A 27470-nucleotide genomic window follows, 5' to 3' on the forward strand; every position below is an offset into this window, starting at 1 on the left:
GGAATCGCTTAATCGACCCCGTCGAGGCTCCTTTCTTGGGCAGAGACTTGCCCGTCCGCCGGCCCATCACTCAGGTAGGAAAAATATGAGTTTTTGGATGATTTTATGTATATTTCTCGGTGTCGGCCTCGGAGCTCACAGAGCACACGTCTGCTCTAGCACATCACCAGGCCACGCCCCCCCTGATGCCGTCTTTTTAACCCAATATAAGGGAAAAGTCCTAAAGAAGTTTTTTTGGGCAATAACTAAATGCAGGGCGAGGCTCTAATACAAATAGAAATAGAAAATATATATTTTTGCCTTAGAATACACTTTTTTCTTTTTTTCTTTTTTTCTTTATCTGAAATAAGATAAGGGCATATGGAATCTTGGGATGAGTTACTATCTATGAAGTTTTTTCTAGCCTAGTATAGAGTTTTTTTCCCCTCGCAAAAATTGTCAGTTATAGGGAATATTACATATATATATATATATATATATATATATATATATATATATATATATATATATTTTTTTTTTTAACAACCTTAAGGAACAGCGCCAAAACCTACTGTATTATATCTTCTCTCTTAACCAATATACACTTTTTATTTTCTTGTATTTAACCTTCTGTCCCCTCCAGTGTGCATAAATAAAACACCACATACACATTTAATTGTTCCACAAAAGCGGGCAGAAATGTGCATTTCTGCTCAAGTTTCTGGAAACGTGGGAAAAAAATGCTTAAAAATGTGCGTCATGCTTCTAGTGGCCTTATTTCTTAATTTCTTACTGGCATTCCAAATGCAGGTAACAGTCCCATTTTTTGTTGCACATTTGTTGCACAATGCAAAACACACTTGGCTCCCTGCCAAACAAGGTACAGGAGCTACTTCATCCAAGTGGATAGGCAGCCCTTTGCTGTTATATGACAACCGTGGCAAAAAAACCGCATTAACATTGTAACATTGTTGAGACATTTGGTGCTGACTTGTTTGCGTTGTAATGCTTTTGTGTATGCTGTGCATGTTCCGGGTTGCACTAATTCATTGGCCGATGTTCTTTCTCAGTTTCAATGGGACAAGTTTTGCTCGTCGGCTCCGGGAGCAGCGCAATTGTGGGTTCCTTGTCCGGAATGGCTGTGGTGGATTGCCTTGGAGTAACAACAAAGCTGGTTCAGAGGTTGGTGAGTGTGGCCACATGGTCGGTGTATTCAAAAGTGTGGGAGAAGTGGTTTGGACTCATACATAGCCTAGGTGTGGAAACAGTTATAGGGGACGATGGGTTCCTGATTTTTTATTTTTTTTCCCGTCAGCATGAATCGCATACTCAAAACTCCTTCAAAGAACTCTCCAGAGATCAAGCAACGTTCCTTACATCATTTAGGTAAGTGTTTTCCATAAAAAACAGCAGATTAAAAAACATATCATACAAAACAACACCACTTTTCCCACCACCGCCCACCACCTTATCACAACCTCCCACCTCCCAAAATTCCAAAAACTATCTGCCTCCTCCACGCCCAACACTTTCCTGTCATACAACATACCGTATATACTCGAGTATAAGCCGAGATTTTCAGCTTCTTTTTTGAGGCTGAAAGTGCCCCCCTCGGCTTATACTCGAGTCCCCGCCGTCTGTCTACCCGATCAGCGTGTCGTGCAGACAGACGGCGGCCATTCAACTATTCAAAAGCCGCGCCTCCCTGTCTGTGATAGGTAGAACACTCAATTTCCCAGCAGTCATTGGTCCGCCTATCACGGACATCCGCTCATCCTCATACTACAGACGAGGATGAGAGGATGTCCGTGATAGGCGGAACACAGACTGCTGGGAAATTGAGTGTTCCGCCTATCACAGACGGAGGCGCGGCTTTTGAACAGTGGAATGGCCGCCGTCTGTCAGACGAGAAGAGGTGCGGCGATCCTGGCATGGCCGCCGTATGTGCAGAAGCACACAGGCTCGGGACGGAGGCTCGGGACGCAGGCTTGGGACACAGGTAGGCTGGACACACAAGGCTGGACACACAGGGATGGACGGACACACAGGGATGGACAGACACACAGGGATGGACGGACACACAGGGATGGACGGACACACAGGGATGGACGGACACACAGGGATGGACAGGCATGTCTCACCCTCTGCTTATACACGAGTCAATAAGTTTTCCCATTTTTTTGTGGTAAATTAGGGGCCTCGGCTTATATTCGGATTGACCTATACTCGAGTATATACGGTAACACAGTACAATTTACTCAATACCCAATCTTTGCATTCATCTTCAGACAAGACAAAGCTCCCTTTCTTATAACCACATCTTGCTTGACGATGGGTTCCTGATACTATACTTTATAGATCGTAATGTGGAAAAGGGTGTATGATCATCTGTGTTGAATAGCAAGTTGGCAAGTTTGGCCTTTTTGTTTAAGTTATTGGGTCGCCGGGATTGCACCAAGGATTTTTTGGTATAGCAATTAGGACCTTGCATCCTTTTCTCTTTAAATAGTCTGGTCAGGTTTGTCATGTTATTAATGTTAATTATTGATTATTTATGTTTGTTAATAAAAAGGCTGCTATGGCCATTTTACTCCTGGTGTAGTGTGGTCATTAAGGGAAAAGATATAGTAGTAACAAGGCATATTTAATACCATAGTCATGAGTTTATTTTTATTTTTTTTGTTGGAGATACAGAAAAATACACAGATACAGCTATGTTGCAAAACATCTCAAAATGCTTAAGTAGCCACATTAGATTAATATATTGTATATTTCTTCACATGTTATAAAAAAATAATTATGTGGGGGAAATGGCAAGGAAAAGGGTGGAGGAATACATTTTACTTATTTATTCAATTAAAAAAATATATAAAATTCATGTAAAAAAGGACATCAAGCATAAAGTGCTATGTCGACAAGTGACAAGTTTGAGAAAAAAAAGTCATATATCCAAGGATACTTCCCCTTTCCCCACAATATCTTTTTAATATCTCTCTTATATTTGCCAAATCAACCCTGTTTCCCAATTTTACAGCTGGCACAATGTCCACAGACAACTCAATTATTGCAATTTATTGGTTGAAATCCACATAACCCATAACTATGCCATGCTAAACATTTAATATCATTAAATTGAGAAGATAGTAGCATGAATGACAAATGTTGTATCTTCTGTACTGATAAAAACCTTTTGCAAATCTGGAAAAATAGTTCAATTTATTCATAGATTTAAAATAGTGTAAAAGTAAAAAAAAAGTAAAAAAAAAAAAAACGGAGAAAATACATTATTTCAAATAGTAAATACATAAAATTCTTCTGTTTCCCGATCAGACGGTGCTGCTGTTTGCCCTTTTATGTGAGTTGAGGTGTGAAATCAATTCAAGAGTTTCCTGAATCCCAAATGTACTCTTCCATTTGGTGCACTCAGTATAATTCTATAAAAGAAGGAGAGAATGGGATTACTAACAGAGGTATGTGTTACCGGCCCAAGATAAAACTGACACCAGGGAGAGCACATCAAAATGTTGTCAGGTAACAATGTAATCAAAGAACGTGAAACAATAGCATTGAACCCATAAGGTTAACCTATAGCATTGCTATCCTAAAACATTGCGCACACCAGGACTTGGGTAAGCAGCCTCACACCCTTCCCCTTTTTCTCCCTTTGTAACATATATATTGCTGAATTGTATAATATGTATATTTTTTTAATATATGATTGACTATATTGCCATCGATCTTGTATCTATTAAAATCGCAGATGTTTTTCCTGATGAAGCGTCTTAGTCCGTGAAATTAGTTGAAGCACTGTCCGTGACCAAGTCACTTATGTTTTTAATTTACTTCTGACTCTCTTTGTCATGTATTATGTATCAATAAACTTTTATAAATTTTATATGATTGTTTATATACTCCATTGTATCTCTTTTTGCATTGTACCGAGATAGTCCACTTGCATCCCTCTCTCTGCTTGGTGAGCCCTGGTTGGGGACCAGGCTCCCAAACCCCTTATCTCACTATTCTTGCATGATGGTACAGCCTTTGTTTTAACACACATACTTATTGACACTGCTCCTAGAGGCCACCCATATTTTTCCTAAAGCATTGAAGTTGATATAAATAATCTGGTTCCTGGGTGAGCGGTGTCTACACCCCAGAGGATCTCTATATCTTCTTGCAGTGTAATGTAACTCAAATTAAATTAAAGCACTACACCACTGCTAAAAGATCCAGAAATAAATGTATTACAATAAAAGTCAGGGCAACAATGTGAAGAGTACCCAAATTGTAAGTTTAAAGTAGTTGTAAACCCCATTCATGAAATTTGATCTAAGCACATATATCTGTAGTGTTTACTTGTCTCTCTCCAAAGCTCTAAGTGTCGTTTCTCTCTGGTGCTTCGCTATTTTGTTATCATCATGAGTCACTTCTGACAAATTCTCCGACACATGAGATAACATGAGCTAAAAATGTGTGTCAGGGAGGGAGCTTAGAGGGAAATAAGCACACAGCTTGTCTATTCAGACTACAACTTTGGATGTTTCTTCGCTCCTCTGCCTATGTGGTGGGGGGTGTGTCCCTTTCCTCCAATCAGCTCTCACACATTGTAAGTGCAGTATCTACACCCACCCCTATGTACTGCTGAAAGATGAAGAAAGATTTTTTAACACTATGTACCCTTTTCAAAGGGTGTAGAAAGGGGAAGACAGCAGATATACAAGTAAAACTTATGTAGGAGAATTTGTTTCATCTCCGTGTATCAGCTGAAGCTATTCACTTCACTGGGTATATGTGAGGGTTTACATCCACTTTAAGCTCTCTGATCCCAGGGTGGGAAAAAAATTAAGGTACATGTGGAAAGAAAGTAGGAAAAGGGAGATTTTGTGGAGGCCTATGGTCTAGATATGAAAATATAAAGATAGGAGGGCAATGAAAGGAAGTAAACAGTCTGGAGGGAAAAGATTTATTAGGAGGTGGGTGGGAAACAAAGGAATGGGTGAGGAGATGAATGATGGAGGGGGTTCCCAGGTTCCCATGGAGGGTTCCTCAGAAAGCCATCAAACACTCTGTGGAGAGCGTTGGATGGTGATATTTAACCCACAGGTCTCAAATTTTAAGAAATTTGTCATTTGTGTAGATACTAGTCAGTTTTTCATTGGCAAAGAAGACATCAATGTGATTTCCAGCTTCAGAAAATAATGTGAATTGTTTTTTCTATGGCCAAGCTATTGTCGATTCACAATTACGGTAATTACATTTCAAAACAAGCACACTGTTAACCATTCTGTTACAAATAACAAAAATGACCTTTTTGCCCACTAAGGTGTCCAACTTTTCGAAGTAATCTTTGATGGGTTTTCGAAGGGGATGGTTGTCGCTCTCTGCTGGTACCTAACAATATATAATTAAACAAGAATAAATGAACAGCTCAGCAGGTAAAAAATAACAAAGAAGGCCCAAAGAAAATATTAAAGCAATTCACAACTATAAAATCCTCCCATTACCTGTACTAACAGACAGCTGATCTACTAGTTGCTGTGGTTGTTACGTTTTATTAAATATTAAAAGCTGAAAGGTTTCCTCTAACAGTTTTCTACTATAGTAAATTAGGACAGGATCCTAGAATATGTATTATTTTAGGTTATTTCATCAACAATGTTTAATGTGGTTTGTGTAATGACTGATGAATTAATGTTTTTAAAGTCAACCTGGAATTAGATGTATTCTTTCATGTTAAGCGCATGTATACCAAGTAATAAATGTAACACTTCTAGTAATTTATTTTCTCTCATAGAGATCTCAGTACCCTCCCTAACGATGCCTTAATCTGCTTTTCTCTCCAGAAGGTCGGAGCCATCTTTGTTCAGCGTCAACTTCCTGGACTGAGATGCCGGGTCAGATATGGCCCAGTCATTTAAATCCTGATGTGTACATAGTTTTTGGTTGTGCTAAGAAATACCTGAAACTGATCAGCCTTTGCTTCACACTCCTACCATATGTATAGCTTCAAAGGCACAGTGTTGTAGTCTGATCATTAGGGGAGAGGAGAATGAGAAAATGCTTCAAACTCTTCCTATTCCTTGCACCCAAGAGTGCTTCCCCACTCCACAGACTGGCTCTCAAAATGAAATAAAAAGGCAGCACACTGTTGAAGGTTCACAACCTGTCTTTCCCCCTGTCCTCCCCCAGTTCCAACACATTTCTCCTAAGAAAGGGCTTAATAATGGAGATATCATGGGCAAAATGCATTAGAGTGGGAGGCCTGCTCAGTAATTTACAATTGCAGACAATACTGAGATGTCTACTTTAACCACCTCAATACAGAGCACTTACACCCCCTTCCTGACCAGACCAATTTTCAGCTTTCAGCGCTCTCACAGTTTGAATGACAATTACTCAGTCATCCAACACTGTGCCCATATGAAACCTGTGTCCTTTTTTCCACACAAATAGAGCTTTCTTTTAGTGGTATTTAATCACTAGTGGGTTTTTTATTTTTTGTGCTATAAATAAAATAATACATACATTTTGTGAAAAAAATGCCTTTTTCTTTGTTTCTGTCATAAATTTTTGCTAATTAGTAATTTTTCTTCATAAATTTTGGCCAAAATTTATACTGCTACCTATCTTTGGTAAAAAAAATAACCCACATTATTATATATTATTTGGTCTTTGTGAAAGTTATAGAGTCTAAAAACTATGGTGCCAATCACTGAAAATTGATCACTTCTGATCAGGCCTTCAGTACATCAGGTGTATCTCATTTCTTGAGACATTAACAAGTCAGGAAAGTACAAATACCCCCCAAATGACCCCTTTTTACAAAGTAGACATTCTAAGGTATTAAGTAAGTAACATGGTGAGTTTTTTTAAGTTGTCATTTTTTCCCACAGTTCTTTGCAAAATGAAGACTTTTTTTTATTATTATTTTTTTTTTTTTACAAAATTGTCATATTATCAGGTTATTTCTCACACACAGCATATGCATACAACAAATTACACCCCAAAATACATTCTGCTACTCTTCCTGAGTACGACGATACCACATGTGTAAGACTTTTACCCAGTCTGGCCACATACAGAGCACCGACATTGATGTAGTACCTTCAGACGTTCTACGAGCAAAAATGACGCATCTAATTTCTCAACCACCTATTACAATTTTGAAGGCCCTGGAGTACCAGGGCAATGGCATTTTGGAAAGCAAACACCCCAACGTATAATCTGTGAGGCATAATGAGTCTTTTGAACGGTTAATTTTTTTCCAGAAGTTTTTGGAATATGTGGAAAAAAAATTTAAACGCATTTTTTTTTACACAAAATTGTCAATTTATAAGATATTTCTAACACATAGCATGTATATAGCAAAAATTACACCCCAAAATACATTCTGCTACTCTTCCCTAGTATGGCGATACCACATATGTAGGACTTTTACACAGCGTGGCTACATAGAGAGGCCGAACATTGAAGTAGTACCTTCAGACATTCTAGGAGCATAAATGACACATCTCATTTAATTCCTACCCATCACACTTTTGAAGGTCCTGGACCACCAGGACAGTGAAATTACCCACAAAATGACCCCATTTTGGAAAGCAAACACCCCAACGTATATTCTATGAGACATGGGCTGCAAATAGGTACTCGGGTACTCTGATGGGTTGGGGATAGGTACTCTGGTACTCTGATGGCCTGGTGACCGGTACTTGGTTACTCTGATGGCCTGGTGACAGGTACTCGGGTACTCTGATGGCCTGGTGACAGGTACTCTGATGGCTTGGTGACTGGTATTTGGGTACTCTGAAGGGAGGTGATAGGTACTCAGATGAACTGTGACAGGTAATCGGGTAGGCAAATTCACCTCTTAATACACATATCCATGCTTGTTAATTTAGATCAACAGTGAAAAATCAAAATCATCTGCTTATTGGTCACTTTTCCTTAAAACGTTTGATCATTGGTTCAACCTGACTAGTGTGCCTTTGTTTTTCTAAATAGGTCACTAAAAAATGAATTGGAATTTGTGTTAAATAGAGATGAGGGAGAAAATTAAAATCCCCTCTTGGTGATTTAGTGAGGTGGACCCCATAATTCACCCCACCATGCAAAATTCAACTCACTTAGCACTTCCATATTTTCCTCTGATGGCTGTTTAGTGCTCCATCCTCCCAAAAAGCAAGCTCCGCTCATTTAGAGGGATCTAATGCTGAAGGGGTTATGGGAGGAGAATTTCCACTACTTGTGATGTGAATAGTCTAATAGGAAAGTACTACATCTATTTATTATGTATTATCCTAATACCAGTGGACAGCAATAGCACAAAGGGCATTTTCTGTTGGGGGGGGGGGGGGGGCATACCAAGCATTCTGTTGGTACTAGCAAAGAACCAGTAAGCAATCCTTTGGACCTAATAACTAAGTAAATCAAATTCTCCAGATGAGACATTCACCATTTCCCAAGAGAAGGAAGGACTGCAGTTTAAATTCAGTTAAGAAGTGATTTGTTGGTAGACTTACACATCCAGCCATTATGTTGGTGTAGTCATCTAAAATTCCCATCATTCTATTGTATTCCTCCTCTCTATAGCCGAGTCCTCGGTGGTGTAAAAGAAGAAACTTAGTAATTTCATACCCAGCTTCTTCAATAACTATAGCTGCATCCTCCACCTGAATACAATGTAAACAACAATTGGAATGGATTAAAACCTAAGAAGAACATTTTGTTATTGCAGCTAGTGCTACAACATACCTAGGACCACATGTACTATATCTTTTGAGAATAATGTAAAAAAAAAAAAAAATTATATATATATATATATATATATATATATATATATATATATATATATATATATACATGGCTTTTTTTCTCAGAAAATAGGTGCAGGAACTCAATTACACTCCCCCCCGAACCCCCCTCACACACACGCACCCTCCAAACCTCATCACATGTTGGGTTAATAGTGTGGTTAAATTTCACTAACAGTGGAAGGGTCATAAGGGGCATTAAACGGCAGGAATGCATTACATACAGAGTGCAGAGTTCAGGGGTGTACTACAAAAAAGAGGGCAGAGTTCAGCCTACTTTCACAGCCACTTACGTCTGCATCCCCCATCCACATCTCGCTTTCACCCATCTTCAGCTCTGACCTCTCCATGCAACCACCCCTTCCTTAAAAGCTCTACCATCGTTCACATATCTTACTTTTGTTGCTGCTATAAGTTGAAGCACCCAGCCAGCTCTAGTACCTCCACTGTAGGTAACATCTGTATTTACAGGTGATAGTGGTAGGCAGAGAGCCTGAGCCAGAGGTGGTGGAACTGAGCTCCACCAAGTCCTAGCTAATATATATATATATATATATATATATATATATATATATATATATATATATATATATATAATTTAGTGAACTAAGCCCAGAGCAGACTATAAGGCTCTTTATATTGTAGTTTATGCCTATAAATCTTAATGAAAAAGAACTCACTGGAATATAGTAGATTCCATCATCTAGGATTTCTGGTATGCCACAGCTGTTATTTGGTGAATTTCTGCCATAAGGACTCTAAAAAAAACAAAATTAGTGATCAATGCTAAACATTCACTCAATGATAGTCAATTGCAGGAGAGCAAATTACATAAAAGCCCAATTCCTGGGAAAGAACACTCTTGTGAAAACTTCAGAGATCAATAAAAACTTTTTTTTTAGAAGAAAGATAAACCTATAATATATGCAGAAGGTAGAATGACTAAGCTGCCTGCAGAACTGAGAATAACCAAACTCATGAAAATATACAAGCTACAGTACATGTATGATGTTTCTAACTTTGTCTATTATGTTGTATGACTCAAAAGAATTCAATTTTATAATGAAAAAAGGTACAAAAACAATATATAAATATATATATATATATATATATATATATATATATACACTGTATGAGGAATTTAGAATCCTTGTCAACTTATAATTGCTGTCTTTGTCTCTGTTGAAGATGTTCCTTCACTTTCTATTTGGTGAAATGATTGTCACTGACATAGTAAGTGAGGGGAAATCTCTGTAATGAAGTAGCGAAAAGCAATGAAAAGCTCAACAGTCTTCCTCACTCATCCATAATTAAAAACAAATGGCTTGACATTTAAAGTGTTTAAGGTTAAAGTGTCACACATTCAGTAAAAATGTAATTTAGACCAAAAAAGCAACAAATTCTTATAAATGTAAATACATTCTGAAACTTGTGAATAATAAACAAATTAGAAAATTTTTCGAAACAAAGTGTTAATCTGTGATTGATGATATCAGATTATCCTAATTACCTATGCCATTTTAAACATTAAAATGTTACTCATTTTCACACCTTTCAGCAAATACATTTGTGTAAGAATATAATCCACAGCCTTGAATAAACTAAGCTTGATGTCATTCATTTTTTTCATTTCTTTTTTTTTTTGTTTTGTTAAGTCTGTTTGTCCATCATTACATTTTCCTCCAATCCTGGATGGAGAGACAGGTTGACCACCATTAGAGTTTAGTGTGACACTACCAACAAGCAATTGTTACTAAGCACAAATCATTTTAAATTGGTGTCAGTGCATCATAATAAGCGTGATTTCTTACACTCAGACATACAGAGCTTTGTGTACCTGTCTGCTCTCATGCCTGTACAAATGTGAAATGAACTGAGCATGCTCCACAAATAACAACTGTGTGGTTTGCTTCACACTAGAACTCTCCAATGTAAAGGTTTACCCGCCCCCTACATAATAGACACAGCCCGCAAACTGAAGGTTCACACTTGTGGAGCTCTGAAGGCTGTGAACACGGGGCAGCTGAACTAAACTCTATGGAAGAGAGAACTCTACTGGAACGAAAGAACATATTTTAGCTGCGGATGAAGCGACTCGTTACTGCAGCAAATAACGCTGTGCTTGAAGAAGACACACCGAGTGCTGGAAGAAGATTACAGAACACAACATACTACCTGTACTGAGAGCCTTGGCGATCTCTGATGTCTCCTCATTTGATGAGTCAGTGTTCAGTATTTGATATAAAAATAAAACTTGTAACTACATAGGAAACAAACTGATTTGAAAATAGACAAATTATTTCTACAACAACTGCAAATGAAATAAGTCTTCCTGTTCAAAACCTGCAAAGAACAATAATAACCAGAGATGTGTAATTATACAGGATTGTGTCATCAGAGGCCCATAACTCTCCCAGTACAAGTAGCAAGTTCTAACATACAAGAGCGATGTAGGGGACCGATAAACACAACTGTCATATATGGCCGACGTACAAGGCCAATATACAAAACCAAAGAAGCATAATGAAAAAATGGGGAAGTAAAACAACCATCAACTCAATGAAGACTGAAGTGGCACAATGGCTGTGTACTCAAAGAAAGGAGTCTGAAGTGATGGGACAATATTTGCGCAAAGAACGAACCCTATAGTGGTGTTCAAAGATACATGATCGAAGTACACGACTAACGTACCCACTCGACATACACGACCGATGTACAAGCCCCGACATGCACAACCGAAAAAGCATGATGGCCATCTGCTCAATGAAATGACACAAAGAAGCGCGATGGCTGCTCGCTTGACAAAGGAAGACAGAAATGGCATAATAGCCATGTGCTCAAAGAAAGGAGTCCGAAGCGGTGTGATGATCACTTGCACAAAGAAAGAAGCCTGAAGTTGTGTATAAATCTGCAAGAAACCGGCAAACCTGACCACAGTCACAACTGACGTACAAGACAAATGTACAGGACTGATGTACACGGCCGACATACACAATCAAAGAGGAATAAGGACCACTTGCTCAATGATGGGAAAGCAGGATGGTCAGCTGCTCAATGAAGTGAGACAAAGCAGCATGGTGGCTATTTGCTTGACAAAAGGAGACAGTATTTTCAAGTATATTTACAAATGTGTTGAAGAACTCCTTAAAGAAAGGCAAAGACACGGCCGACGTACACAATCAAAGAGGAATAATGACCACGTGGTCCCCTAATTTGTATTTTGTGGGTTTCGAGCAGCTTGATGGGCTCATCAAGAACATAAGCATCACAATTCAGGTCATGTTTACATGCATAAAGTATATTCTTTGGCGAAACTTCTGTGGAGTTCTACAGATCTTCATCAAATGTTCACATTTCTATATGTGTGTCTTAAGCTCCACCCATAATAGGCCAGCTTCACACAGTCCAGTATGAAGAAAGAATCCTGAAGTGGTGTAAGCTGGAAGAAACTGACAAGCGCAACACACAAACTCACCCAATATACATGGCTATTATACATGGCTATACATGGCTATTGTACAATATGGATGTACATGACCAATGTACTAGGCCAACATACACAAACGAAGAAGAGTAATGACCACTTGTTTGGTGAAAAACTTGGGATGAATGATAGCCATCTGCTCAAGGGAATAAGAAGAAGGAAGCAGCATGACGCCCACTCACTAAACAAAAGGAGACAGGAGTGCCTGAAGTGGTATAACGATCACTTCCCCAAAGAAAGAAGCCTGCAGTGGTGTAAAAAGCTTAAAAAAAAACTAACAAATGCGACCAAGGTAGAAATGCGCAACCGATGTAGAAGACCAATGTACAGGACCCACCAATGGCGGTGCGTCCATAAGGGCGCCTGTGCGCCGCCCCTTCTCTCCAGCCACCCCCTCTATGACCAATGGAAAGATTCATTTCGAATGCTGTTGAAATAATTTCGAATCATGTTGAAATCATTTTGAATCCAGTAGAAATATTTTCGAATTTGGTTGAAATATTTTCAAATGTGGCTGATTTTTCGAAATTCGGTAGAAAACTAAACGAAATCCAAAAACGAATTTAAGGAAGTTAACGAATATAACTAAATGAAATTAATGAATTACCGAATTAAAACGAAACTAAACTAAACAAATTTTTTCCTTTTGCACATGTCTACCGTTCTCTTGACAAAAGGAGACAATGACATAAGGGCCATACCCTCGAAGAAAAGAGTCTGAAGTGGTGCGACGATCACTTGCACATAAAAAGAAGCCTGAAGTGGTATAAGAAGCTGCACAAAACTGGAAGGGACCTTACGATATTTTGAAAAGTGTTGCGGAGCTCCTTGAAGACAGGCAATGGCAATTCACATTTTTTGGTTTCTAAGCAGCTTGGTAGGCTCATCAAGAGTGTAAGCATCACGAATCGGGCCATGTTTGCTTGCATAAAGTATATTCTCTGGTCAACCTTCTCTTGAGTTCTATAGATCTTCACCAAATATTCACATCTATATATATGTTTCCTAAGCTCCACCCATAAATGCCCAATTAAACCACTTAAGCCCCGGACCAATTTGCAGCCAAAGGACCAGGCCCCTTTTTGCGATTCGGCACTGAGTCGATTTAACTGACAATTGCGCGGTCGTGCGACGTGGCTCCCAAACAAAATTGGCGTCCTTTTTTTCCCACAAATAGAGCTTTCTTTTGGTGGTATTTGATCACCTCTGCGGTTTTTATTTTTTGTGCTATAAACAAAAATAGAGCGGCAATTTTGAAAAAAAATGCAATATTTTTTACTTTTTGCTATAATAAATATCCCCAAAAAATATATAAAAAAACATTTTTTTTCCTCAATTTAGGCCGATACATATTCTTCTACATATTTTTGGTAAAGAAAATCGCAATTAGCAATTATTGATTGGTTTGCGCAAAAGTTATAGCGTTTACAAAATAGGGGATAATTTTATAGCATTTTTGTTAATATTTTTTTTTTTTTACTAGTAATGGCGGCGATCAGCGATTTTTATTGTGACTGGGACATTATGGCGGACACATCGGACATTTTTGACACATTTTTTGGACCATTATCAGATGTACAGAAATCAATGCTATTTATGCATTGATTCCTGTGTAAATGACACTGTAGTGTTATTTATGACGTTATGTGTTTTTTTTTTATCGTAGGAGGGCGTGGCCTGGCATGTGACATCACTGATCGTCCTTCCCTATAAAAGGGAAGAGACGATCGTGACAGCCACACAGGGAAGCACGGGGAGAGGTTTGTTTACACAGACCTTTCCTCGTTCTTCGGCTCTGTGACCCGATCGCGGGACACCAGCGTGATATCCCCTTGTTTAAGAAAAAGAGATAGAAGTGGCATAACAGCCATGTGTGGAGCGATGATTACTTGCACAAAGAAAGAAGCCTGAAGAAACCAATGAACATGACCGTGGCCCCGACCAACATATGCAACCTACAAACTCGCCCGGTGTACACGGCTGACATATAAGATCAATGTACAGGACCAATGAAAGTGACCAATGTACACAACTGAGGAGACGAGCAGCATGAGGTTTATAGAATAGTATTGACCTCAAGTTCCTCGTTAAGCCCATTGGGTGCAAGGGTGTCCCAAGTAAAAATACAGAACGCTTTACGTTCACATAATCGTGATCGTACATGATCCGATGATGTCACCAGTGATTTTCGAATTTCGGCCGACCAAGCCTTCAATTTCACCTCATGTTGCTACAGAAAAGAATTTTCTTGGCCGGGAATCTTCTTTTCTCTCCGTAAATTTTCTTTTATCTCCGTGCATTTTCTTTTCTTATTACATTTCTCGCACGATTTTCCCATCATTGATTAGAAAATCGTTAGTTTTTCAAAAAATTTCCAACATGTCCGATTCCTCAAATTTTATTTCCGCACGAAAATCGGCTGTTGCTGCAGCCCACTAATGGTGCGAAATTAATGCGAAAATTCTTAGATACGATTTTCGAAAGAAAATTCTTTCGAAATTCGAACCGTGTATGGCCGGCATTACCCACAACTCTGGTGGCTACCGGTGGGACTTTGGCTTGCAGCATCCTGCATCTGTGTGAGTATGGATCCCTTAGTTTTCCCACATTTCAATATACCTGATAAATTTTATGTTCATTACTATATTATTTTTTTTAACAATTTTACTTTATAGATTATGTCTATGCATCATCCCCTGAAGAGTGAGACTGAACTCACGAAACACGTTGGGTCACCATAGATGCTATGACACATTTACCATGGACTATTTGATTACTCTGTGTAACCATGTAATGAATTTGTATTTGTAGTCTCTCTGACGGTATAACAGTGTGACGGTATAACAGTGTGTGCTGCAAAAAGGTAGGGCTGTTACATTACATTACATTCACATAGCTTTATCCTGAAGAATTCCAGAACTTTAAGTAAAGTCAACTGTAGCATGTTGATAAATTGTGAAACGCCTTGAAATGTATTTCTGTTTAATCAAATTGATTAAAAAAGCATCCCAGTGCTGCTGATTTTATTTTTACAATGCTGATAAGTGCAGATTTTTAAACGTTGTATACCATATTTGAGAATAATTTACATCAAACAAATTTTAAACACATGAATCTTCCAGTGAGGAAAATCTGAGATCTCTGAGGTTCCAAGTATAAGTATTACCGTATTTATCGGGGTATAACACGCACCGGCGTATAACACGCACCCCAAGTTTAGGAGGGCATTTTAACCAGTTGCCGACCGCCGCACGCCGATGTACGTCGGTACAATGGCACGGGCAGGCATAAGGACATACATGTACGTCCCTTGCCTCCCGCGGGTCGGGGGCCCGATCGGGCCCCCGCCCGGTGCCTGCGGCGGTCGGTATTCGTACGGGAGCGATCCCGGACGAGGGGACGGCCATTCATTCATGGCCACCCCCTCGCGATCGCTCCCGACGAATAGAAATCCCCGGTGACATCACTTCCTCTCCTGTAATGTAAACACAGGAGAGGAAGTGATGTATTCTCTCCTCCGTGTCGGTATTTTTCGTTCCGACACGGAGGAGAGCGGATCAGTAAGTTGCACCAACACTCACACACACAGTAGAACATGCCAGGCACACTCACACCCCCCCTTTACCCCCCGATCACCCCCCCAATTACCCCTGCCCCCCAGTCACAGTGACACCAATGTCATTTTTTTTTTTTTTTTTTTTTTTTTTGCATTGGTGTCATTTGTGACTGTAATAACTGTTAGGGCAGTTAGAGTTAGCCCCCTTTAGTTCTAATGTACCCCCCTAACCCCCCCAATAAAGGTTTAACCCCGTGATCACCCCCCGTCGCCAGTGTCACTAAGGCTGGGTTCACATTGCAGCGGTTTATGAGAACGAATGTGATTCGCACCGCACTGCAGTGCAAATCACATCCGATCTCTGTGCGATTCGAGTTCAGCCATTCGCCGCACCCGCCGCACCCGCCACACCCGCCGCACCCGCCGCAAATTCGCACGGGACCCTTTTTTTTGCCCGCAGCAGAATCGGATCGCATGGGTGTTCACACCATGCGATCCGAGTTTGCAGATCGCACTGCGATATGCGAACTGATCTGGGGGTGTCAGTAACATTTCACTGACACTCCCAGCAGTTCGCATAGGGCAGTGTGAACTGCCGCCGGGAGGCATGCGATGCGGGAACCCGCCGCGGATTCGCGGCGTTTCCGCATCGCTCCAGTGTGAACCCAGCCTAATAAGCGATCATTTTTCTGATCGCCGTATTAGTGTCACAGGTGACGCTAGTTAGGCAGGTAGGTATTTAGGTTCGCCGCAGCTTTTTATAGCGCCAGGGACCCCCATATACTACCGCATAAAGCCCCCTGATTGCCCCCTAGTTAACCCTTTCACCAGTGATCACCATATAACTGTTACAAGTGACGCTGGTTGGTTAGTTATTTTTTTATAGTTTCAGGGCACCCGCCATTTATTACCTAATAAAGGTTTAACCCCCTGATCACCCGGCGGGTGTCATTTGTGACTAATAACTGTTAGGGCAGTTAGGGTTAGCCCCCTTTAGTTCTAAGGTACCCCCCTAACCCCCCCAATAAAGGTTTAACCCCGTGATCACCCCCCGTCGCCAGTGTCACTAAGGCTGGGTTCACATTGCAGCGGTTTATGAGAACGGATGTGATTCGCACCGCACTGCAGTGCAAATCACATCCGATCTCTGTGCGATTCGAGTTCAGCCATTCGCCGCACCCGCCGCACCCGCCGCACCCGCCGCAAATTCGCACGGGACCCTTTTTTTGGCCCGCAGCAGAATCGGATCGCATGGGTGTTCACACCATGCGATCCGAGTTTGCAGATCGCACTGCGATATGCGAACTGATCTGGGGGTGTCAGTAACATTTCACTGACACTCCCAGCAGTTTGCATAGGGCAGTGTGAACTGCCGCCGGGAGGCATGCGATGCGGGAACCCGCCGCGCATTCGTGGCGTTCCCGCATCGCTCCAGTGTGAACCCAGCCTAATAAGCGATCGTTTTTCTGATCGCCGTATTAGTGTCACAGGTGACGCTAGTTAGGCAGGTAGGTATTTAGGTTCGCTGCAGCTTTTTATAGCGCCAGGGACCCCCATATACTACCGCATAAAGCCCCCTAATTGCCCCCTAGTTAACCCTTTCACCAGTGATCACCATATAACTGTTACAGGTGACGCTGGTTGGTTAGTTATTTTTTTATAGTTTCAGGGCACCCGCCATTTATTACCTAGTCTCACTAGTGTACCCCTAAATTTAGGGGTGTCTACTTTCCAAAATGGGGTCATTTGGGGGGGGTTTGTGCCATCTTGGCATTTTATGGCCTTCAAAACTGTAACGCCCTTAGAAAGCCTGAAGGCGGTGCTTGGTTTTCGGGGCCCCGTACGCGGCTAGGCTCCCAAAAAGTCCCACATATGTGGTATCCCCATACTCAGGAGAAGCAGCAGAATTTATTTTGGGGTGTCATTTCACATATGCCCATGGCATGCGTGAGCAATATATCATTTAGTGACAACTTTGTGAAAAAAAAAAAAAAAAAAAAAAAGTTTGTAATTTTCCCGCAACTTGTGGCAAAATATAAAATATTCCATGGACTCAACATGCCTCTCAGCAAATAGCTTGGGGTGTCTACTTTCTAAAATGGGGTCATTTGTGGGGGTTTTGTGCCATCTTGGCATTTTATGGCCTTCAAAACTGTAATAGGTAGTGAGGAGTGAAATCAAAAAATTACGCCCTTAGAAAGCCTGAAGGCGGTGCTTGGTTTTCGGGGCCCCGTACGCGGCTAGGCTCCCAAAAAGTCCCACATATGTGGTATCCCCGTACTCAGGAGAAGCAGCAGAATTTATTTTGGGGTGTCATTTCACATATGCCCATGGCATGCATGAGCAATATATCATTTAGTGACAACTTTGTTAAAAAAAAAAAAAAAAAAAAAAAGTTTGTAATTTTCCCGCAACTTGTGGCAAAATATAAAATATTCCATGAACTCAACATGCCTCTCAGCAAATAGCTTGGGGTGTCTACTTTCTAAAATGGGGTCATTTGTGGGGGTTTTGTGCCATCTTGGCATTTTATGGCCTTCAAAACTGTAATAGGTAGTGAGAAGTGAACTCAAAAATTTACGCCCTTAGAAAGCCTGAAGGCGGTGCTTGGTTTTCGGGGCCCCGTACGCGGCTAGGCTCCCAAAAAGTCCCACATATGTGGTATCCCCATACTCAGGAGAAGCAGCAGAATTTATTTTGGGGTGTCATTTCACATACGCCCATAGCATGTGTGAGCAATATATCATTTAGTGACAACTTTGTGTAAAAAAAAAAAAAAATTTTTTTTTTGTCATTATTCAATCGCTTGAGGCAAAAAAATAAAATATTCAATGGGCTCAACATGCCTCTTATCAATTTCCTTAGGGGGTCTACTTTCCAAAATGGGGTCATTTGGGGGGGTTTTGTACTGCCCTGCCATTTTAGCACCTCAAGAAATGAGATAGGCAGTCGTAAACTAAAAGCTGCGTAAATTCCAGAAAACGTACCTTAGTTTGTAGATGTGACAACTTTTGCGCAAACCAATAAATATACAATTATTGACTTTTTTTTTACCAAAGACATGTGGCTGAATACATTTTGGCCTAAATGTATGACTAAAATTGAGTTTATTGGATTTTTCTAACAACAAAAAGTAGAAAATATCATTTTTTTTCAAAATTTGCGGTCTTTTTACGTTTATATCGCAAAAAATAAAAATCGCAGAGGCAATCAAATACCATCAAAAGAAAGCTCTATTTGTGGGAAGAAAAGGACGCAAATTTTGTTTGGGTACAACATTGCATGACCGCGCAATTACCAGTTAAAGCAGCGCAGTGCCAAAGTGTAAAAAGACCTCTGGTCATTTACCAGCAAAATGGTCCGGTCTGAAAGTGGTTAAGGAAAAAAAGTTTTAGGAGGGAAGTTTAAGAAAAAAAAAACTTACATTTAAATGCCAGTCAATGCAGCCTTATCAGTGTGCATCTGCAGCCTTGTCCATCATTGCAGAATGATCAGTGTCATTTGCAGCTTGCCCCACGCTGTTTGCAGCTTTGCAGTGTCATTTGCAGCTTGGCCAGCGCCGTTTACAGCCTTGTTCATGTTTAAATTTCCCGCCGCCGAGACAGACCGAGCGAGCCCCACCGAAAAATACCAAGCCGACTTGCTCGGCTCCGCTCGTAGTCCCACAGTACAGTCGGTCTTTTTCGACAGCGCTCGCTAGAGAAACAGCAGGGAGGCGGGACTACGAGCGGAGCCGAGCAATCGGCTCGGTATTTTTCGGCGGCGCTCTGTATTTTTCGGCCGTGCTCTGTATTTTTCGGCCGCGCTCGGTATTTTGGACTCGCAGACAGTGGGGATCGGCGTATAACACGCACCCACGACTTTCCCCCAATTTTAAGGGGGAAAAAGTGCGTGTTATACGCTGATAAATACGGTAAGTTGTTTTATGCATTCTCATTTCAGCACTCGGCGTAGCATTCTTCAAGCACAGCATTCTTTTCTGCAGTAATGAGTCACTTCAGTCCTAATCAGGAAATGTTTTCTCGTTCTTAATAATCATCAGTAAATACTTCCATAGAGTTTTGTTCAGTATTTCCGTGTTCACAGTCTTCACAGCTCCACAAATGTGAAGCTTCAGTCTACTGCCTCCAGTCCATTATATAGGGATGGGAAAATCTCCACCCAGAACAACTGACAAATGACAGCTCATAAGTCATATATAGCGTGATGGAAAGCAGCCAATGGTTATTAGGGGGTGGGTCAGGAGCATGCCCAGTTCATTTTACTACTGTACAGGCATGTGAGCAGACGCATTTTCTACACTCTTTGTAGGGCTACGTCTGTAATAAACTGCTTAAGCAATCTGATTGATATCTCATAAGCCAGAGGTAGAGTGACGCAACGTGGCCAATTGGTATTGTGCCAGAAGTTGGAGCATGCCCAGATAAGACTTCTACAGAACTGTATTCAGTTTCCCATACGTGTTGGTGTGATAGAAACCTTCTCTGCCTCTGAGGTCTCAGCACTGACTTCTGTTTCCTTCCACTCGGTGAGAACATTTCTGTATCTGACTCTTTCTGACTGCCGGAGTGTGACGGTATATCAGAGCAAGCTGCCCGTCGTAGAACTGTGATATTACATTCACATAGCTTTACCCTGAAGAATTCTACATTTAGAAAAAAAAAAAACTTTAGATAAAGTCAATTTTAGGATGTTGATAAATTGTGAAATGCCTGAAATTTGTAAAATTCGCAGCTTTGATTTGCTGGGTTTATACTGTTTGATTTATTTTGAATAGTTTTGTCACACTGAGTCTTAGGCTGGAAAATTAATATACAGGTCACTTCAAATTGTAGGCAAAAAAAAAAACCATCCCCCCGGCTGATCTATGTACATTGCAAAGATTATAAAAACCTTTGTTGCACATTCCTACCTTTTGTTATTCTGAAGAAATCCCTGTGTGTTTGTTTGTGCCTCTGGGCTCAGTGGGTCTAATGGGAGTAGTTTCATAATTATCAGTCAGCTGTGTAACAAAAGAAGTATCAATCTCAGATCTATGTATAAGGGATCATTTCACCTTATATAATAAACACATTGGTGTATTTTGATGTTTGGAAGCTCCTGGCGCTGTGCTCAGCGGCCATAGAAATGAATGGTTGTAGGCAGCTGTACAGTTTCTGAATTCAGACAGTATGCATTTGGAGACTTAAGCCTCATACGCACCAATCGGATTTTTGGCAGGGAATTGTGTGATGAAGTCCATCACACAAAAGTCCAAAATACAAACACACATGCTCGGAATTAATGTTCACCAAACACGACATTAGCAGAAGGTGCCCAAAGGGTGGAACGCAAGAGCTGAAATTCCATGTAGTACGTCACTACGTTCGTGTTTGTTGGCCGACAATTGTGTGGCGTTAGTACGCAAGACAAAATCCAGGCACATGGCCTACGGTCAAAAGTCTGACGCTCTGTTGGCCAACAATACGATCGTGTGTAATGCCGCGTACACACGACCGGACTTTTCAACGGACTAGGTCCGACGGACTTTCGGCGGAGTTCCGACTGACTTTCCGAACGAACTGGCTTGGCCACACACAAGCACACCAAAGTCCGACAGATTTGAACATGATGATGTACGACTGGACTAGAATTAGGAAGTTCATAGCCAGAAGCCAATAGCTTCCCTAGCGTCGGTTTTCATCCGTTGGACTAGCATAAAGACGAATGGATTTTTCGACTGGACTCGAGTCCGTCGGAAAGATTTGAAACATTTTTTAAATCTAATATCCATCAGATTTTTAGGCAGCAAAGGTCCGATGAAGCCCCCACACGATCGAATTGTCCGGCAGATTCGTTCCAACGTACCTAGTCTGTAGAAAAGTCCGCTTGTGTGCATTAAAAGAGGCTTTACATTTGTATGCATACGCCACTTTAAGCGCTTGAGATCCGCACTATAGCCTTATGACGGCTACATCACGGACCTGCTTTGCCGGGACGACGTCTATTGACGTCGTCCCGTGCACGAGCGGCCTGCGCTCCCTCTGAGGGGAGCGCGCGGCACACTCTGTGATCAGCGAGTCTATGAGACTCGCCTGATCACGGATCGGAGCAAGGGGTCAATCCCGACCCCTTACCACGTGATCAGCTGTCAGCCAATGACAGCTGATCATGTGACACAACAGAGCCGCAATCTATTCTTCCTCCTCGCGCTGTCAGCGCGAGGAGAAAAAAAAAAGCCGATCACGGCCAGCTTATCAGTGCCCACCTGCCCCCTGCCAGTGCCACCCAAATAATAAAAAAGTGCCCCCCATCAGTGCCCATAGTGCCACCCATCAGTGCCCACAATGCCACCCATCAGTGCCCACAGTGCCACCCATCGGTACCCACAGTGCCACCTATCAGTGCCCACAGTGTCACCTATCAGTGCCCACAATCTGCCTCAACAACAGTGCTGCACCCCAGTGCCACATATCCATGCCCATCGGTGTCATCTACCAGTGCCCATCAGTGCCGCCCATCAGTGCCCAGCAGTGCCACCTATCAGAGCCACCTATCAGTGCCACCTATCAGTGCCCATCAGTCCCATCTATCAGTGGTACTTATCAGTGCCCCTTAGTGCCACCCATCCGTGCCACCCATCTGTGCCACCCATCAGTGCCATCTTATCTGTGTCCATCTTTGCCCATCAGTGCCGCCTTATCTGTGCCCATTAGTACTGCCTTATCTGTGCCTATCGGTGCCACCTTATCTGTGCCTATTAGTGCCGCCTTAACTGTGCCTATCAGTGCCTACCAGTGCAGCCTATCAGTGCCCACCAGTGCAACCTATCAGTGCCCACCAGTGCATCAGCGCATTTCAATGAAGAAGAAAAATGACCTGTTTGCAAAATTTTATAACAAACTATTAACCACTTGCTTACTGGGCACTTAAACCCCCCTTAGTCCCAGAGCAATTTTCAGCTTTCAGCGCTGATGCACTTTGAATGACAATTGCGCGGGCATACAACACTGTACCCAAATGAAATTTTTATCATTTTTTTCCCACAAATAGAGCTTTCTTTTGGTGGTATTTAATTACAGCTCGGAGTTTTATTTTTTGCTAAACAAACAAAAAAAGATGCAAAAAAAAAAAATCATGTTTAAAAGTTTGTTATAAAATTTTGCAAACGGGTCATTTTTCTCCTTCATTGAAGTGCGCTGATGAGGCGGCACTGATAGGCTGCACTGGTGGGCACTGATGGGCTGCATTGGTGGGCACTGATGGGCTGCATTGGTGGGCACTGATAGACTGCACTGGTGGGCACTGATAGGCATAGTTAAGGTGGCACAAATAGGCACAGATAAGGCAGCACCGATGGGCACAGATAAGGCGGCACTGATGGGCAAAGATGGGCACATAAGATGGCACGGATGGGTGGCACGGATGGGTGGCACGGATAGGCACTGATAGGTACCACTGATAGATGGGACTGATGGGCACTGATAGGTGGCACTGATAGGTGGCTTTGATAGATGGCACTGCTGGGCACTGATGGGCGGCACTGCTGGGCACTGGTAGATGACACTGATGGGCACGGATATGTGGCACGGGTGCAGCACCTTTGTTAAGGCAGATTGTGGGCACTGCTGGGTGGCACTGTGGGCACTGCTGGGTGGCACTGCTGGGTGGCACTGTGGGCACTGCTGGGTGGCACTATGGGCACTGTTGGGTGGCACTGACGGGGGGCACTTACTTTTTTTATTGTTGCACTGGCAGGAGGCAGGTGGGCACTGACAGGGTTGCAGGTGGGCACTAGCAGTGCTGATGTCCCGATCACGGCTGCCGGTGATCGGCTTTTTTTTTTCTATAATAATAGCCGATTACCGGCTCCGTTATATCACATGATCAGCTGTCATTGGCTGACAGCTGATCACGTGATAAGGGGTCGGGATCGACCCCTAGCACGGATCGGTGATCAGGCGAGTCTCGTAGACTCGCCGATCACAGAGCGCGCCGCGCGCGCCCCTCAGGGGGCGCGCAGGCCGCTCGTGCACGGGACTACGTCAATAGACGTAGTCCCGGAAAAGGAGCCGTCAATTGACTATAGCGCGGATCTCAAGTGGTTAAACATGATTTATTTATTTTTGCATCTTTTTTTGTTTGTTTAGCAAAAAATAAAACTCCCAGCTGTGATTAAATACCACCAAAAGAAAGCTCTATTTGTGGGAAAAAAAATTATAAAAATTTCATTTGGTTACAGTGTTGTATGACTGCGCAATTGTCATTCAAAATGCATCAGCGCTTAAAACTGAAAAATGGTCTGGGCAGGAGGGGGGTTTAAGTGCCCTGTGAGCAATTGGTTAAACAAGCAGAGGTGTACATTTCTGTTTTGGGCTTTATTAACAATTTATTAACATGCTACAATCAACTTTACTTAAAGTTTTTGCTAAATGTGAAATCTTGCATTACATTTTTTTTTTAGGAGATCCCCTAAGTGTGGTAGTTCTACATTGTTTGGATATCACACACCGTCAGATAACAAGAGTCAGATACAGAAATCTTCTCACCAAGTGGAAGGAAACAGAACTGAAGCTAAGATCTCAGTATTTATAAGGCAGACAGTTATGGGTTACCGTATATACTCGAGTATAAGCCGAGATTTTCAGCCTCTTTTTTGAGGCTGAAAGTGCCCCCCTCGGCTTATACTCGAGTCATCGCTGTCTGCCCGCTCGATCAGCGTGTCGAGCAGACAGACAGCGGCCATTCTATAATTCAAAAGGCGCGCCTCCGGCTCCGCCTTCGCCTGTGATAGGCGGAACACTGAATTTCCCAGCAGCCTGTGTTCCGCCTATCACGGACATCGTATCATCCTCGTACTACGGACGAGGATGATACGATGTCCGTGATAGGCGGAACACAGGCTGCTGGGAAATTCAGTGTTCCGCCTATCACAGGCGAAGGCGGAGGCGCGGCTTTTGAATTTTACAATGGCCGCCGAGGCGCCGACGAAGAGGGCACGGGACGGAGGCAAGGCAAGGCACGGCACGGGACGGGACGGAGGCAAGGCAAGGCACGACACGGGACGGAGGCAAGGCACGGCACGGGACGGAGGCAAGGCACGGGACGGAGGCAAGGCACGGGACGGAGGCTCGGGACAAAGGCTCGGGACACAGGTAGGCTGGACACACACACACACACACACACACACACACACACACACACACACACACACACACACACACACACACACACACACACACACACACACACACACACACACACACACACACACACACACACACACACACACACACACACACACACACACACACACACGGATGGATGGAGACACACACACACACAGGGATGGATGGATACACACACACACGGGTGGATGGATGGAGACACACACACACACAGGGATGGATGGATACACACACACACAGGGATGGATGGATGGATGGAGACACACACACACAGGGATGGATGGATGGAGACACACACACACAGGGATGGATGGATGGATGGAGACACACACACACAGGGATGGATGGATGGATGGACACACACACACACAGGGATGGATGGACGGACACACAGGGATGGACGGACACACAGGGATGGACGGACACACAGGGATGGACGGACACACACACAGGGATGGACAGGCATGTCTCACCCTCGGCTTATACACGAGTCAATAAGTTTGCCAGTTTTTTTGGGGGTAAATTGGGGGCCTCGGCTTATATTCGGGTCGGCCTATACTCGAGTATATACGGTATGTGGAATCCTTCAGGGTAAAGTTATGTGACTGTAATGTAATGTCAGTTCTACCTCAGTGCAGCTTGATTTGTTTTACCGTCACACTCAGGCAGGAGGAAGGAATCAGATGCAGAAATATTCTGTACACAACACAAAGATCTCAGTGCGGTTACAAGGCTGACTCTTTCTGACTGCCGGTGTGTGATCACCAATAACTGTTGTAGAACTGCCACATTTAGTACATTCACCAAAAAAAATTCACATTTCAATGTTCACAATAAAAAACTTCACATATAGTAAATACTATCAGTAAAGTCTATTGCAGCATATTAATAAATCGTTAAATACCCAAAACAGAAATTTGCAGGTTTATGGGGTTCAGTTTATTTTCAGTAGTTTTCACTTGTCACACTCAGTCTTAGGCTGGGAAATTTAAATCATTTTATGATGTTTAAAACAAAGACAGGTTCACTTAAACAGCAATTCAGTTTATACATTTTTCATATCAACTTCTAGAATTTGAAGCAATTTACAGCAATTCTGTAATTGGTACAACATGATACTTTAAAGAGACTGCGGGTTATTTACTAAAGGCAAATCCACCTTGCACTGCTAATGCACTTGGCAGTGCAATCGCTCTAAATCTAAGGGGTAGATCTGAAATGAGTGGACGCTCTGCTGATTTTATCATCCAATCATATGCAAGCTAAAATGCTGTTTTTTATTTTCCTTGCATGTCCCCCTCGGATCTACAGTGACATTACGTCCAAGTGCACTTTCAGTGCAAAGTGAATTTTCCTTTCGTAAATAACCCCCACTGTGTCTTTATACAAAAGGTTTTAAACGAAGCCATAGCTGTATAAGAAGACATAATCCTATTTCCTAATCAGGAAAGCAATCAGAGCAATTAATGACTAATAAATAAAAAACGAAAACATATACAAAGTGAAGAAATAAAGTATATAGAAATTCATACGAATAATGCATAAGAGAAATCCATATAAGAATGTGTTGCTAGCTGTGGCACTAAAGAGTGATTCCACCCAACCAAACAATATATTAATTACAGAAAGAACAGCGCAACGCCTCACCAAAAAATAACGTGACTTTCAAAAGGATACTTATAGAAACCTATTCAAAACATAAATATTGTATATTCATAAGTCCATACACATAGCATATGCTGATTAGCAATGTCCATCAAATATTAAGATCCATTGAACACCACAGTGTCTCCTTAGATACTCCAACTTCTGTGCTCTACCGTCACCACATGAAATGCAAGCTGACTGCCCAGGCATAGATAACATGCTTGTCTTTTTGTTATGTATCTTTGAATTTGCATATTTTGTGGGTTGGGGGTGGTTTTTTGTTTCTTTGGGGAGGGTTTGGGAGGGATATGTAAATATTGTAAATTTTTGTTATGTTCTGTTTTTCATATGTTTGGCTTTTATTGTTGTTGTTTCTATGTTTTTGTATTTGTGAAATTTTAAATAAAAGAATTAAAAAAAAAAATGTCAATTCTACCGCAGTGCAGCTTTTGCTCGGGAGCTCCTAGTGCTCCTAGTGCTGCATACAGCTTCCCATAGACACGAATGGTTGTTGCCAGTTGTACGCAGGTATGCGCTGATACTTGTGTAAAGTGGCGCATGCATACAAATGTAAGTCTCCTAATGTAGACTGTCTGCATTCAGAGACTTAAGTATGTAGGTATGCACCTCTTTACGCAAGTAGTGGCACGGGCCTACCTACAGCTGTCTACAACCATTTAAGTCTATGGGCTGTTGTAGGAGGCACTAAGGGCTCCCAAGCATCAACAATACACCAGTGTGTAAGGGGGAGTAAGCCCTTATATATAAATAAGAGATTAATACTTCTTTCATAACTCCTGACCAACAAATTATTGTCATAATGTAGG

At 41.9% G+C, this 27470-nt stretch overlaps 1 long non-coding RNA gene across 1 annotated transcript; it reads right to left on the bottom strand.

Moving 5' to 3' along the window:
- Nucleotides 1-2635: 2635 nt before the first annotated feature.
- Nucleotides 2636-9842, bottom strand: LOC143981765 (uncharacterized). Its single transcript, XR_013274357.1, has 4 exons — nucleotides 9470-9842; nucleotides 8499-8648; nucleotides 5287-5370; nucleotides 2636-3413 (listed from the first exon to the last, which is right to left on the bottom strand). It is a non-coding gene; the product is annotated as an uncharacterized LOC143981765 (long non-coding RNA).
- Nucleotides 9843-27470: the final 17628 nt, after the last annotated feature.

Source organism: Lithobates pipiens, unplaced genomic scaffold, assembly GCF_037356315.1.
Source record: "Lithobates pipiens isolate NorthernLeopardFrog02 unplaced genomic scaffold, aLitPip1_a1.2 Scaffold_16, whole genome shotgun sequence".
Classification (NCBI taxonomy): Eukaryota; Metazoa; Chordata; class Amphibia; order Anura; family Ranidae; genus Lithobates; species Lithobates pipiens.